Source organism: Schistocerca nitens, chromosome 4 (genome assembly GCF_023898315.1).
Source record: "Schistocerca nitens isolate TAMUIC-IGC-003100 chromosome 4, iqSchNite1.1, whole genome shotgun sequence".
Classification (NCBI taxonomy): Eukaryota; Metazoa; Arthropoda; class Insecta; order Orthoptera; family Acrididae; genus Schistocerca; species Schistocerca nitens.
The window spans coordinates 338776761-338790362 of record NC_064617.1 but is presented as its reverse complement, the minus strand read 5'-3'; the positions used below and the strand labels follow the sequence as shown (position 1 = coordinate 338790362).

The window sequence follows — 13602 nt, the reverse complement described above, 5'->3', positions numbered from 1 at the left end:
CCTGCATCCGGTACATCGTGTGAATGAATTCCTTCAGGATAACGACGTCGCTCTACTAGATTGGTCAGCATGTTCTCCAGACATGAACCCTATCCAACATGCCTGGGACAGATTGGAAAGGGATGTTTATGGACGACGAGACCCACCGACCACTCTGAGGGATCTACGCCGAATCGCCGTTGAGGAGTGGGACAATATGGACCAACAGTGCTTTTGTGAACTTGTGGATAGTATGCCACGACAAATACAGGCATACATCAATGCAAGAGGATGTACTACTGGGTGTTAGAGGTATTGGTGTGTACAGCAATCTGGACCACCACCTCTGAAAGTCTCGCTGCAAGATTGTACAACATGCAATGTGTGGTTTTCATGAGCAATAAAAAGAATGGAAATGATGTTTATGTTGATCTCTATTTCACTCTTCTGTAGAGGTTCTGGAACACTCGGAACCGAGGTGATGCAAAACGTTTTTTGATGTGTGTATTTACTGCCTTTTACCTTTTTGTGATAGTTTGTAAGTATATACAAGATTTTAAAAAAACTGTTTAATATTTTCAGAGGTGGTAGTATGGACCAAAACGAGACAAATGTATCCAGTAAACATGAGCTCTAAAATTCATGCCTTGAGATCTATGAACACATGTTTATCTTCGATACTGTGAAAAATCTCTTCTACTGCAACCTCTTTGCTATTACGGCTGAGCTACAGAATGTAGTAAACAAATAAGAACACATTCGTCTGTTTTTGTCCCTGAATACAGGATGCAGTAAACAGTTGCAAGTGTTGTTGCTGTGAACTGCATTCACAGTTCTGGGTGACTGGAACTATTTTGTGTTTTTATATGTTCGTGAAGTGCTTTCACATTGTAGTTTTATCCTCGCACTTAGCTGAGTAATGGATATTTCTCAGGATACAGGATGTCAGCTCAGCTTGACAGTTGCTTCCACTCGCCATACTCTAACAGAAGATCAGGTCCGCTGTATCAGATTTCGAATAATAGTATTGCGTCATGCTGGTGAGTGCAAAGATGAAACTGCACTGCACTTACCCAGATCTGTGAATACTGTTTGCACCAACGGCATTAACAAGTGTTTACTGCATGCTGCATCTATACACAGTAAAAGAGGAATATGTCCTCACTTGTTTACTGCATTCTGTAGGTCGTTTGTAACAGCAAAGAGCTTGCAGTAGAAAGTGTGTGTTTCACAGTATCGAAGATGAACATGTGTTCACAGGTCTTTAGGCAAGGCCGGACACGGCGTGCCAAACTTCACACGTGCAGCGTGTGGGCGAAGGTCTGCCCTGTCACTCAGCTTTGCTCGGGGTTTCCCGGAAGTATTCAGAAAAGGGCGACCTGTCTTTTAGGATTGCGGTGTGGCATTTTTCAGGCGGCACAACTCTCTTGAGTTCGGAAGAATCTTGGTCTCAGCGCTGTTACTCTTCGCCATTTGTTCGAGGCATGAAGGATGTTCACACGCCACTGGTTATATGAACAAAAAAGAGGGAGCCTAGCTGTTACGGAATCGTTTAAAATGAATAAGAATGACAGAGGAGAGGGATAAGAATTGTCAGCTGCCATAAGCGAGGGGTACAGCATATTTGCTATGAAATGACGTTACAACACCATACAGAAAGAATTTAAAGATTTAGTTGACAATGAAAGGGCAAAAAATTACAACGATCGACAGACGGGATTCGTTGTTCTGTACATCAAGAAACATTGTGTGCTACTCGTAAATTTGCAGGCATGGAGAAGGTGAACAAATAGGCGGTATTTCTGAAGTCACATGCGTTGTCAGTTGCTATAGTTTTCAATGGAAATAAAGAAGAGTATGCAGACTTCATTAATTACTGCAAAGTAGTTTTATGAAGCTTTTGAGGACACTGTCAGTCTTACATCTGTTTTCGACCTGTTTTCGAAACCGTTTGCCGTTTCAGTTGAAAGCGCCCCTGTGCATATTCAGATGTCACTGAATGACTTTCAAGGCAGTTCCAGTTATAATGACATATTTTCCTATGTTAAAACTGTCCAGGACGTCTATGTACATTGCTTTCCTCAGGTAGAGTTTTCAAGCCTCCCTAAAGAGGGTGCAAAAGTGCTACAATACTTCGATCGACATATTTCTGTGACGGATCTTTTTTCGATTATGAAACTAAACAAGTCATGATGACGTGGCAACTTGAGTGTGAAACTCTGTGAAATTATCTGTCTGTCGACATTCCAACAGATTGTACCACATAAAAATTACATTATGTCTTCAGTGCGCCAAAAATAACTAAATAACACTGAAAATTTGTTATGTTTGAGATGTATGTTGACAAATGTGAAATATGAAACCAAGTCGCACTCAGTGCAGTTGCACTGCCACTTAAATGCGGCGCGTTCACGATTTTCTCGTTCCCCTCCTCACACTCAGACAGCATGGCATAGTGGTGGGGGAAGTGTGCAGCGAGGCGAAGCGCTTTTGCACTCACGCACAAGCTGGGATCTTGGCCGCAGAGGTGTTCATTTTAGAGCTCATGTTTACTGGACATGTTTGTATTGTTTTGGTAAATACGGAAGCGTCTCAAAGTAAGAGTATGGAGTACTTTCTTAATATCCTGTGTTTTTTTTGAACAAATAAATTTAAAAGTTTTGAAATACCTGAAAAACAATTTTCTTATTCTTTCAGATCTCAAGTGTGTGGAGAAATTACAGTCCAAAATTTGACAAGGACATGCACTATGAATTTTGCTTTTGTGATTAATAAACTGTATCACCGCTTGTTCGTAGATTCTCTTGCTGTATTTTGATTTGTTCGTGAAAGCAGATGTTCCCTCATAACATGGTCAGCAGGTGCCAAGCTGCACAACGTACAGTACACACAATCCGTGCAGTTTTGGCGCTGACTTGTAAACGAAAAAGACCGCTCGAAGCAGAGGAGACTCATCGGTAAAGAAATAAAACGCGAAGAGCACTGCAGTAGAGTCATTTGCCACGAGCAGTCGATTCAAATAAAGTCCCTCGCGTAAAAGGTGATTTAGACGTTTGTTCATTTTGCAGCTAAAGCTGCAGTCACAATGTCATCGGTTGATCCTGTGACGCCCGCCGGAGTGGCCGAGCGGTTCTAGGCGCTTCAGTCTGGAACCGCGTATCCGCTATGGTCGCAGGTTCGAATCCTGCCTCGGGCACGGATGTGTGTGATGTCCTTAGGTTAGTTAGGTTTAAGTAGTTCTAAGTTCTAGGAGACTGATGGCCTCAGATGTTAAGTCCCATAGTGCTCAGAGCCATTTGAACCATTTGATCCTACGACGACCGATATTGACCGAGGACGGCCGATGTTTTCAAATCAGTACGCCAGTACAAGCGCGGTTACAATGCAGATGGTCTCATCGCCCAAACGTACACACTTTGGATGACAATCGGTGAAATTAAAATCAGTATGTTTTCTTCGCTCGAATCAGCAGCAATTGTCGCACGCTATATACTATCAGAAAATGATGTTTAGTCCAAGGAAGAAGGAGGCCGTGGCTTCCTGAGGATGAAAAACATCATAATCAGGATTCAGCTCGGAATCTATGCACTGAAATCGGAACTTTATTGCAAATTTTAGGCGGAAATTATAACCTCAAAAACGATTTTTTCAAGTGAGAAGGGTGGCTATCCCATACTTCAAATTACTCTAGTTGATATAACTTTTTTAATTTTTTACTGTGGTAGACGGGCATTAAAAAAGCACTCCGTCTTCAGGCCACAAGTGGCCCATCGGGATCATACCACCGCCGTGTCATTCTCAGCTGAGGATGCGGATAGGAGGGGCGTGTGGTCAGCACACCGCTCTCCCGGTCGTTATGATGGTTTTCCTTGACCGGAGCCCGCTACTGTTCGGTCGAGTAGCTGCTCAATTGGCATCACGAGGCTGAACGCACCCCGAAAAATGGCAACAGCGCGTGGCGGCCCGGATGGTCACCAATCCAAGTGTTTGCCACGCCCGACAGTGCTTAACTTCGGTGATCTGACGGGAACCGGTGTATCCACAGCGGCAAGGCCGTTGCCAGGGACGCGTTGGCTATCTACAAATTATTATTAGTGCTTGCTAGAGATAATGCCAGTAGGGGGTGATTCTGTTACGCGAGGTGTTTGCAAATGTGGTGTATGTGTTTGCACTTTTCAGTGCTTCAGGTTTTCATAGTATCTAAAATTTATATTTGTCATTCCTACAAATGCTGAATAACAATCGTTGTAGGTGAACTATCACATGTCGATTGTGCTGAATTTATTTGAAGCTGTGTATAGTGTTTGCAGTCTCCCTTTCTAGTCTCACTGGGAATGACAATGTTGACTAGAATACTCTCTTTCAAATTCTGAAGGTGGCAGGGCTAAAATACAGGGAGCGAAAGGCTATTTTCAATTTGTACAGAAACCAGATGGCAGTTATAAGAGTCGAGGGGCATGAAAGGGAAGCAGTGGTTGGGAAAGGAGTGAGACAGGATTGTAGCCTATTCCTGATGTTATTCAATCTGTATATTGAGCAAGCAGTAAAGGAAACAAAAGAAAAATTCGTAGTAGGAATTAAAATGCATGGAGAAGAAATTAAAACTTTGGTGTTGGTCGATGACATTGTAATTCTGTCAGAGACAGCAAAGGACCTGGAAGAGCAGCTGAACGGAATGGACAGTGGTTGAAAGGAGGACATAAGATGAACATCAACAAAAGCAAAACGAGGGTAATGCAATGTAGTGATATTAAATCCGGTGATGCTGAGGGTATTAGATTAGGAAATGAGACGCTTAAAGTAGTAAATGAGTTTTGCTATTTGGGGAGAAAAATAACTGATGATGGTCGAAGTAGAGAGGATATAAAATGTAGACTGGCGATGGCAAGGAAAACGTTTCTGAAGAAGAGGAATTTGTTAACATCGAGTATAGATTTAAATGTCAAGAAGTCGCTTCTGAAAGTATTTGTATGGAGTGTAGCCATATATGGAAGTGAAACGTGGACGATAAATAGTTTAGCCAAGAAGAGAATAGAAGCTTTCGAAATGTGGTGCTACAGAAGAATGCTGAAGATTAGGTGGGTAGATGGCATAACTAATGAGGAGGTATTGAATAGAATTGGGGAGAAGAGAAATTTGTGGCACAACTTGAATAGAAGAAGGGATCGGTTGGTAGGGCATGTTCTGAGGCATCAAGGGATCAACAATTTAGTATTGGAGGGCAGCGTGGAGGGTAAAACTCGCCGAGGGAGACCAAGAGATGAATACACTAAACAGATTCAGAAGGATGTAGGTCGCAGTAGGTACTGGGAGATGAAGAAGCTTGCACAGGATAGAATAGCACGGAGAGCTGCATAAAAACAGTCTCTTCTACGCGCGTCCATTTTCGTGAATAATCTGTATAGTGTTTGGTTTGCGAACCAAACAGAACCAACAGCTGCCGCCGGAGAGCGATGAGAGCGCTGTATGACGTTACACGGCTGCTGCTGTGTTGCCGACGGTGCTGCGTCTCGTCACTTTGGCTACCCCTCCTGTGTGCACGTCAACGTCAGCTACCTCGTCCCGTGTTCCTACGGCCTCAGAGTTGTTTGAGGTCGCAGCGGAGTGGTCGGCCAGAAATGGGAGCGTTTGTAGCGGCGCTGTCAGCGGCTGTGCTGTGCCGTAGCGTGCTGGCCTCGGCGAGCGCGTGACGCGGCCGTGAGGGCGTGAAGGCGCGGCTGCGGCTGCGGCTGTGGCCGGCCCGGGACAGGCCGGACGGGCGCCGAGACGGCGCCACGCCAGCCGCAAGGACGATCACCTTTGATCCGCGCGGCGCCGCAGCGCAGCCCGGCGCACAGCGGCAGCGGCTGGCGCCGGCGCCACCGACGCGTGACCGCGGCTCCCACGGCCCGGGCGCCCCGCCTCGCCGCCTGCCGCCTGCTCCGGGCACCACCTGGCGGCCCACTGCCAAACCACTGACAGCCGCACTCCACACACCGCCGCGGCCAACTAAGCGACGTATTCGAAATGCAGATTCGGTCACATGCGGAATCCATTGCACTGAGAAATGCATTCTATTGCTCAGGCACTATTGCTCCCAACCCAAACCATCACATGAAATAAATTCGTAGCTGCGAATACATCAGCTGTGCAAGGCAACGACGACAACGAAAATATGTGCGGACCGTGACTCGAAGCCGGATTTCCCGCTTTACTCGAGCGGTCGGGTTAATCGCTCTGGCTACCCTCGCATGACTCACGGCCAAACCGAAGCTTCCATATGTCGTCGTCCCTGCGTCACAACCTGTACTCGTACACACATTATGTAATTTCCGTCCAGGAGAATACGTTAATTGAAAGTCGCTACTTGTCACCTTTTTTTTGTTTTTTGTTTCAGTCATCAGTGTTCTGACTAGTTTGATGCCGTCCGCCACGAATTTCTCTCCTGTGCCAACCTCAGAGTAGCACCTGCAACCTATGTACCGCGACATCAGTATGGGATATGATCACCATGTACGTGTACACAAACCGCATAACGGGTTGTCATACTCTGGATCAGGTGGTCGAGCAGCTGCTGGGGTATAGCGTCCCATCCTTGCACGAGTGCCTGTCGGAGCTCCTGAAGTGTAATAGAGGTTTGAAGACGTGCAACGATACGTGGACCGAGAGCATCCCAGACGTGTTCGATGGGGTGTAGGTCTGGAGAACAGGCAAGCCACTCCGTTCGCCTGATATGTTTGAAGGTACTCCTCCACGACGGCACCTCGGTGGGGCCGTGCGTTATCATCCATCAGGAGGAAGGTGAGACCCAGTGCACTCCTGAAAAGGCGGACATACTGGTGCAAAATGACGTCCCGATACACCTGACCTGTTACAGTTCCTCTGTCAAAAGACATGCAGAGGTGTACGTGCACCAATCATAGTCCCACCCCACACCATCAAACCACGACCTCCATACAATTCCCTATCAAAGACATTAAGGTGTTGGTATCTGGTTCCTGGCGAGAATCACTGTTCAGACTGAACATGGACCCGTCCGTGAAGATAACCTAGGACCACTGTTCCAATGACCATGTACTGTGTTCTTGACACCAGGCTTTACGGGCTCTCCTGTGACCATGGGTCAGTCGAATGCACCTTTCAGTTCTCCAAGCGAATAACCATGTCTGTTCAGTCGTCTGTAGACAGTCTGTCTGGAGACAATTGTTCCAGTGGCTGCAGTAAAGTTCCGAGCAAGGCTACTTGCAGTACTCCGAGAGCGTCTGCAGGCACTCATGGTGAGATAACGGTATTCTTGTGGTGTTGTACACTGTGGACGTCCCGTACTGTAGCGCCTGGACACGTTCCCTGTCTGCTGGAATCGTTGCCATAATCATGAGATCACACTCTGTGCTACACGAAGGGCCCATGCTACGACCTGCTGTGTTTGACCAGCCTCCACTCGCCCTAGTATCCTACCCTCATAAAATCAATATGTGTTCTTTGAGCCATTTTCAACACACAGTCACCATTAGCACGTCTGAAAACGTCTGCACACTTACTCGCTTCTCCGTACTCTGACATGAACCAACACCCTTGCCTATGTGGACTGCTGGTCAAATACAATACATGGTCATACCCCGAGGTGGTTTAAACCCGCAAACCGCACACCAGACCGTTGTTTCACCATGTATCAGCATTATCCTTAATTTATGAGCATGAGTGTATGTGCTGGATGTATTCCAATCTCTGTCTCCTTTTACAGCTGTTGCCCTCTACAGATCCCTCTACTACCATAGAAGTTATTCCCTGCTGTCTTAACAGATGTCCTATCATCCCGTCCCATCTCCTTATCGATGTGTTCCACATATTCCTTTCCTCTTTGATTCTGCGCAGGACCTCCTTACCTTATCAGTCCACATAATTTTCAGCATTCGTCTGTTGCACCATATCTCAAATCCTTTGATTCTCTTCTGTTCCAGTTTTCCCACAGTCCGTGTTTCCCTACCGTACAATTCTGTGCTCTAAAAGTACATTCTCAGAAATTTCTTCCTCAAATTAAGGCCTATGTTTGATACTAGTAGACTTATCTAGGCCAGAAAAGCCCTTTCTGCCAGTGCTAGTCTGCTTTTATGTCCTACTTGCTGCGTCCGTCACTGGACAGTTTGGCGCTCACGTAGTAGAATTGCTTCTTCGATGTGCAGATTGAACAGTAGGGGCAAAGACTAGATCCCTGTCTTACACCATTTTTAATCCTAGCACTTCGTTCTTCATCGTCCACTCTTATTATTCCCTCTTGGCTCTTTTACATGTTGTATATCACCTGTGCTTACCGCTATTTTTTCTCAGAATTTTTAACATCTTACAACATTTTAAATTCTCGAACGCTATTTCCGGGTCGACAAATCCTATGAGCATGTCCTGATTTCTCTTTAGTCTTGCTTCCCTTATCAAATGCAACGTCAGAATTGCCTCTCTGGTGCCTTTACCTTTCCTGAAGCCAAACTGATCGCCATCTAACACATCTTCAATTTTCTTTTCTATTCTTCTGTATATTATGGACGTCAGCAATTTGGATGCATGATCTATTAAGCTGATTCTGCGATAATACTCGCACTTGTCAGCTCTTGCAGTCTTCGGAAATGTAAGGATGATATTTTCCGAAAGTCAGATGGTATGTCGCCGAACACATATAATCTATACACCAACGTGAATAGTAGCTTTTAAGCCACTTCCCCCAACAATTTCAGGAATTCTCATGGAATCTTGTCTATCCACTCTGCCTTATTTGATATTAAGTCCTCCAAAGGTCTCTTAAATTCTGACTCGAAGAATGGCTCCGCTATTTCTTCTAATGTTTCTTCTTCTATCACATCAGACAAATCTTCCTCTTCATAGAGGCTTTCAATGTATTCTTTCCTCCTACCTGCTCTCTCCTCTGCATTTGGCAGTGCTATTCCCGTTGCACTCTTAATGTTATCACCCTTGCTTCTAATGTCCTCTAAGACTCTTTTGACTTTCCTTTATGCTGCTTGTGTCCTTCCGACAATCATTCCTTTTTCGATTTCTTCACATTTTTCATGCAGCCATTTCGTCTTAGATTCCCTGCACTTCCTATTTGTTTCATTCATCAGCAACTTTTATTTCTGTATTCCTGAGTGTCCCGAAATATTTTTGTAGTTCCTCCTTTCATCGATCACATGAAGTATTTCTTCTGTTACTTATGGTTTTTTTCCCAGTTACCTTCTTTGGACGTATGTTTTTCTTTCCAACTCCTGTAATGGCCTTTTCGAGATGTCCATTCCTCTTGAACTGAACTGTGTACTGAACTATTCCTTATTGCTGTATCTATAGCCTCAGAGAACTTCAAGTCTATCTCGTGATTCCTTAGTACTTCTTTATCCCACTTCTTTGCGTACTGATTTTTCATGACTAATGTCTGAAATTTCAGCCTACTCTTCATCACTACCTCATTGTGATCTGAGTCTGTATCTGTTCCTGGGTGCGCCTTACAATCCAGTATCTGATTTCGGAATTTCTTTCTGATCATGATATAATCTATCTGAAACCTTCTCGTATCAACCGGCCTTTTCCGAGTATACCTCCTCCTCTTGTGACTTTAAACAGAGTATTCGCTATTACCAACTGAAATTTATTACAGAACTCAATTAGTCTTTCTCCTCTCCCATTCCTTGTCCCCAGTCCGTATTCTCCTGTAACCTTTTCTTCTGCTCCCTTCCCTATAACTGCATTCCAGTCCCTCATGACTATTAGATTTTAATCTCCATTTATGTACTGTAGTACTCTTTCAGTATCCTCATATACTCTCCTATCTCTTCATCTTCAGCTTGTGACATCAGCATGTATACCTGAACTTTCGCTGTCGGTGTTGATTTGCTGTCGATTCTGTTAAGAACAACCCTATCACTGAACTATTCACAGTGACACACTTTCTGCCCTACCATCCTATTTATAACGAATCCTACTCCCGTTATACTATTTTCTGCTCCTGTTGGTATTACCCTGTAATCATCCGACCATAAACCCCTGACTTCTTTCCATTTCACTTCACTGGCCCCAACTACACTCTTGGAAATTGAAATAAGAACACCGTGAATTCATTGTCCCAGGAAGGGGAAACTTTATTGACACATTCCTGGGGTCAGATACATCACATGACCACACTGAAAGAACCACAGGCACATAGACACAGGCAACAGAGCATGCACACTGTCGGCACTAGTACAGTGTATATCCACCTTTCGCAGCAATGCAGGCTGCTATTCTCCCATGGAGACGATCGTAGAGATGCTGGATGTAGTCCTGTGGAACGGCTTGCCATGCCATTTCCACCTGGCGCCTCAGTTGGACCAGCGTTCGTGCTGGACGTGCAGACCGCGTGAGACGACGCTTCATCCAGTCCCAAACATGCTCAATGGGGGACAGATCCGGAGATCTTGCTGGCCAGGGTAGTTGACTTACACCTTCTAGAGCACGTTGGGTGGCACGGGATACATGCGGACGTGCATTGTCCTGTTGGAACAGCAACTTCCCTTGCCGGTCTAGGAATGGTAGAACGATGGGTTCGATGACGGTTTGGATGTACCGTGCACTATTCAGTGTCCCCTCGACGATCACCAGTGGTGTACGGCCAGTGTAGGAGATCGCTCCCCACACCATGATGCCGGGTGTTGGCCCTGTGTGCCTCGGTCGTATGCAGTCCTGATTGTGGCGCTCACCTGCACGGCGCCAAACACGCATACGACCATCATTGGCACCAAGGCAGAAGCGACTCTCATCGCTGAAGACGACACGTCTCCATTCGTCCCTCCATTCACGCCTGTCGCGACACCACTGGAGGCGGGCTGCACGATGTTGGGGCGTGAGCGGAAGACGGCCTAACGGTGTGCGGGACCGTAGCCCAGCTTCATGGAGACGGTTGCGAATGGTCCTCGCCGATACCCCAGGAGCAACAGTGTCCCTAATTTGCTGGGAAGTGGCGGTGCGGTCCCCTACGGCACTGCGTAGGATCCTACGGTCTTGGCGTGCATCCGTGCGTCGCTGCGGTCCGGTCCCAGGTCGACGGGCACGTGCACCTTCCGCCGACCACTGGCGACAACATCGATGTACTGTGGAGACCTCACGCCCCACGTGTTGAGCAATTCGGCGGTACGTCCACCCGGCCTCCCGCATGCCCACTATACGCCCTCGCTCAAAGTCCGTCAACTGCACATACGGTTCACGTCCACGCTGTCGCGGCATGCTACCAGTGTTAAAGACTGCGATGGAGCTCCGTATGCCACGGCAAACTGGCTGACACTGACGGCGGCGGTGCACAAATGCTGCGCAGCTAGCGCCATTCGACGGCCAACACCGCGGTTACTGGTGTGTCCGCTGTGCCGTGCGTGTGATCATTGCTTGTACAGCCCTCTCGCAGTGTCCGGAGCAAGTATGGTGGGTCTGACACACCGGTGTCAATGTGTTCTTTTTTCCATTTCCAGGAGTGTATATCTAGATAGAGACTATGAATTTCCGTTTTCAGATTTTCTATCTTCCCTGCCCCATTCGAGCTTCTGACATTCTACTCCCCGAACCGAAGAACGTTATCTATTCGTTGTTTATTCAGTCTTTTTCTCATCGTTACCGCTCCTATGGCAGACGCCCTCCGGAGCTCCGAAAGAGGGGCCATTCCATAATCTTTTGCCAATGGAGAGATCATCATGACACTTTTTCCCGTTATATGCCACATGTCCTGTGGATACATGTCGTTTGTCTTTAATGCAGCGATTTCCATTTCCTTCATCCTCATGCCGTTGATCACTGCTGATTCTTCCGCCTTTAGGAGCAGTTTCCCGCCCCAAGGACAAGAGAGTGTCCTGAACGTCTGTCCGTTTACCTGCCCTCTTTGACAAGACTGTTGCCAGAATGAGCGTGACTTCTTATGCCCAAAGTCCTCGGTCGCCATTGTTGATTATTAATCAAAATTTAAGCAGTGGCCGGTTTCGAACACGGGACCGAGGATATTTTGATTTCTAATCACTACCCCTTTCTCTTTTTTTATTTTTATTTTTTTAACGGAACTTCCCGGCGCCCAAAGGGAGGTGTGGGAGCAAAGTGGGCAGGGGTCGCAACACGAGGCCTGGCCACAATGTCCCGTTCCCACCCTCCAGGGACCAAGGAAAGCATAGGGAACGTGGAGAAGAGGTACAATGAATATCGTTTGTTTATTTATTTTTCTTTTCGTTCTTTTTTTGTTTTGTCGTTAATATGACCGAGAATATCAAGAAACTGGCGTCACGCGAGGAAGAGGCCGCAGCTAGACCTCAGACTAAGAAGAAGAGGCGGGGATCAACTCTTCATGGCAGAAACACCCCAGCTTTGGAGTGGGTTAAGGAAGGCACTGCAGAGGAAGTTGAAGAAATATAGTCTGTATTTTGGATCGCGGACAACTGCACATTGGCGTTCATTAAGGAACTGCCAAAAGTCAAGGATACATTTCCCGCCGTCACCAAACAAGTAGTGTGCTGCATGTCCACAAATCCACTTCACAGAGTTCGTCTTTGTTTGCGGTATGTATCCCGCGTAGGGAAAGAGGAGCCGTTGAGTAAGTATCTGTTGAGGAGGCGTACGGGTAATTAGGGACAACATCTGTCGCACCAGGAACCAGAAACCTCTCACCGATCAGCACACCAGACGATGCTGTTCTGTGTCCATAACATCACAGGCGACACTGAATGGGGTGTCTGTGAAGTTGAAACGTCCCCTTTTTGAACAATTATACTAGACTGTCCTTAAACTGACACACAATATTTTGTTAGCGCAACGCAATCTGACTTTCAATAATCTCTACAAAAGAATGGGCCCTGACTAACATTAAACTATACCTTTCACAAATCACTTACCTCACAAAAATCTTCGCTACTCAAGCTACTGCAATACAGCTAGCGCCACTACTGCCAGCTAAATAAAAGATTCAAACTACTGAAGGCACTAACTACTGATAGGCATAGTTAGCAATTGAAAGATTTTAATAGAGAACAACCAAAGTATTTACCTCAATAGTCATCATATATATAGCAGTTCATGACAAATTTCAAAACTCCGCCATCTCTCTCCCCACATCCACCACTGCTGGCGGCTCACCTCCAACTGCGCAACGCTACGCGCTGTTCACAGCCAGCTGCCTAACACTACAATGGCAGACAACAATGCAAACTACCCACAGACTGCACACAGCACAGCCAGTGATTTTTCATATAGAGCGCTACGTGGCGTTACCAATAAGAAAACATAAACAGCCTACTTACATAGCCCCCATGTTCCCCACAAAAAATTTTACAAATTGTTTTGGGCAGTGGCCAATAATGATTTGATAAAATTTTTCATAATTACAGTAAGAAATATGTCATAATTGTTGTTCCATTGTGTCTAACTTTTGAAGATTTTGTTCCATTGTGTCTAATTTTTGTAGCCTTTGTCCCATTTGTTGCATTAACTGTAATAACAATGCACTGGTGTCTGAAACATGTTCCTCAGTGCTTTTCGGCAGTGAAGTTGCACCGGCAACATTCACATTTTGACAAGCAGAAAATGTTTCTTGACTCATTTGAGAAAACGGTGAGAACCCAAAACCTGAGTCTACAATATTTGCAAAATTGTGTCCTG

The 13602-nt window shown here is 46.0% G+C and overlaps 1 pseudogene; it reads right to left on the bottom strand.

Moving 5' to 3' along the window:
* Positions 1-3922: 3922 nt before the first annotated feature.
* On the bottom strand, positions 3923-4040 carry LOC126254064 (5S ribosomal RNA; annotated as a pseudogene).
* Between the last annotated feature and the right edge of the window lie 9562 nt (positions 4041-13602).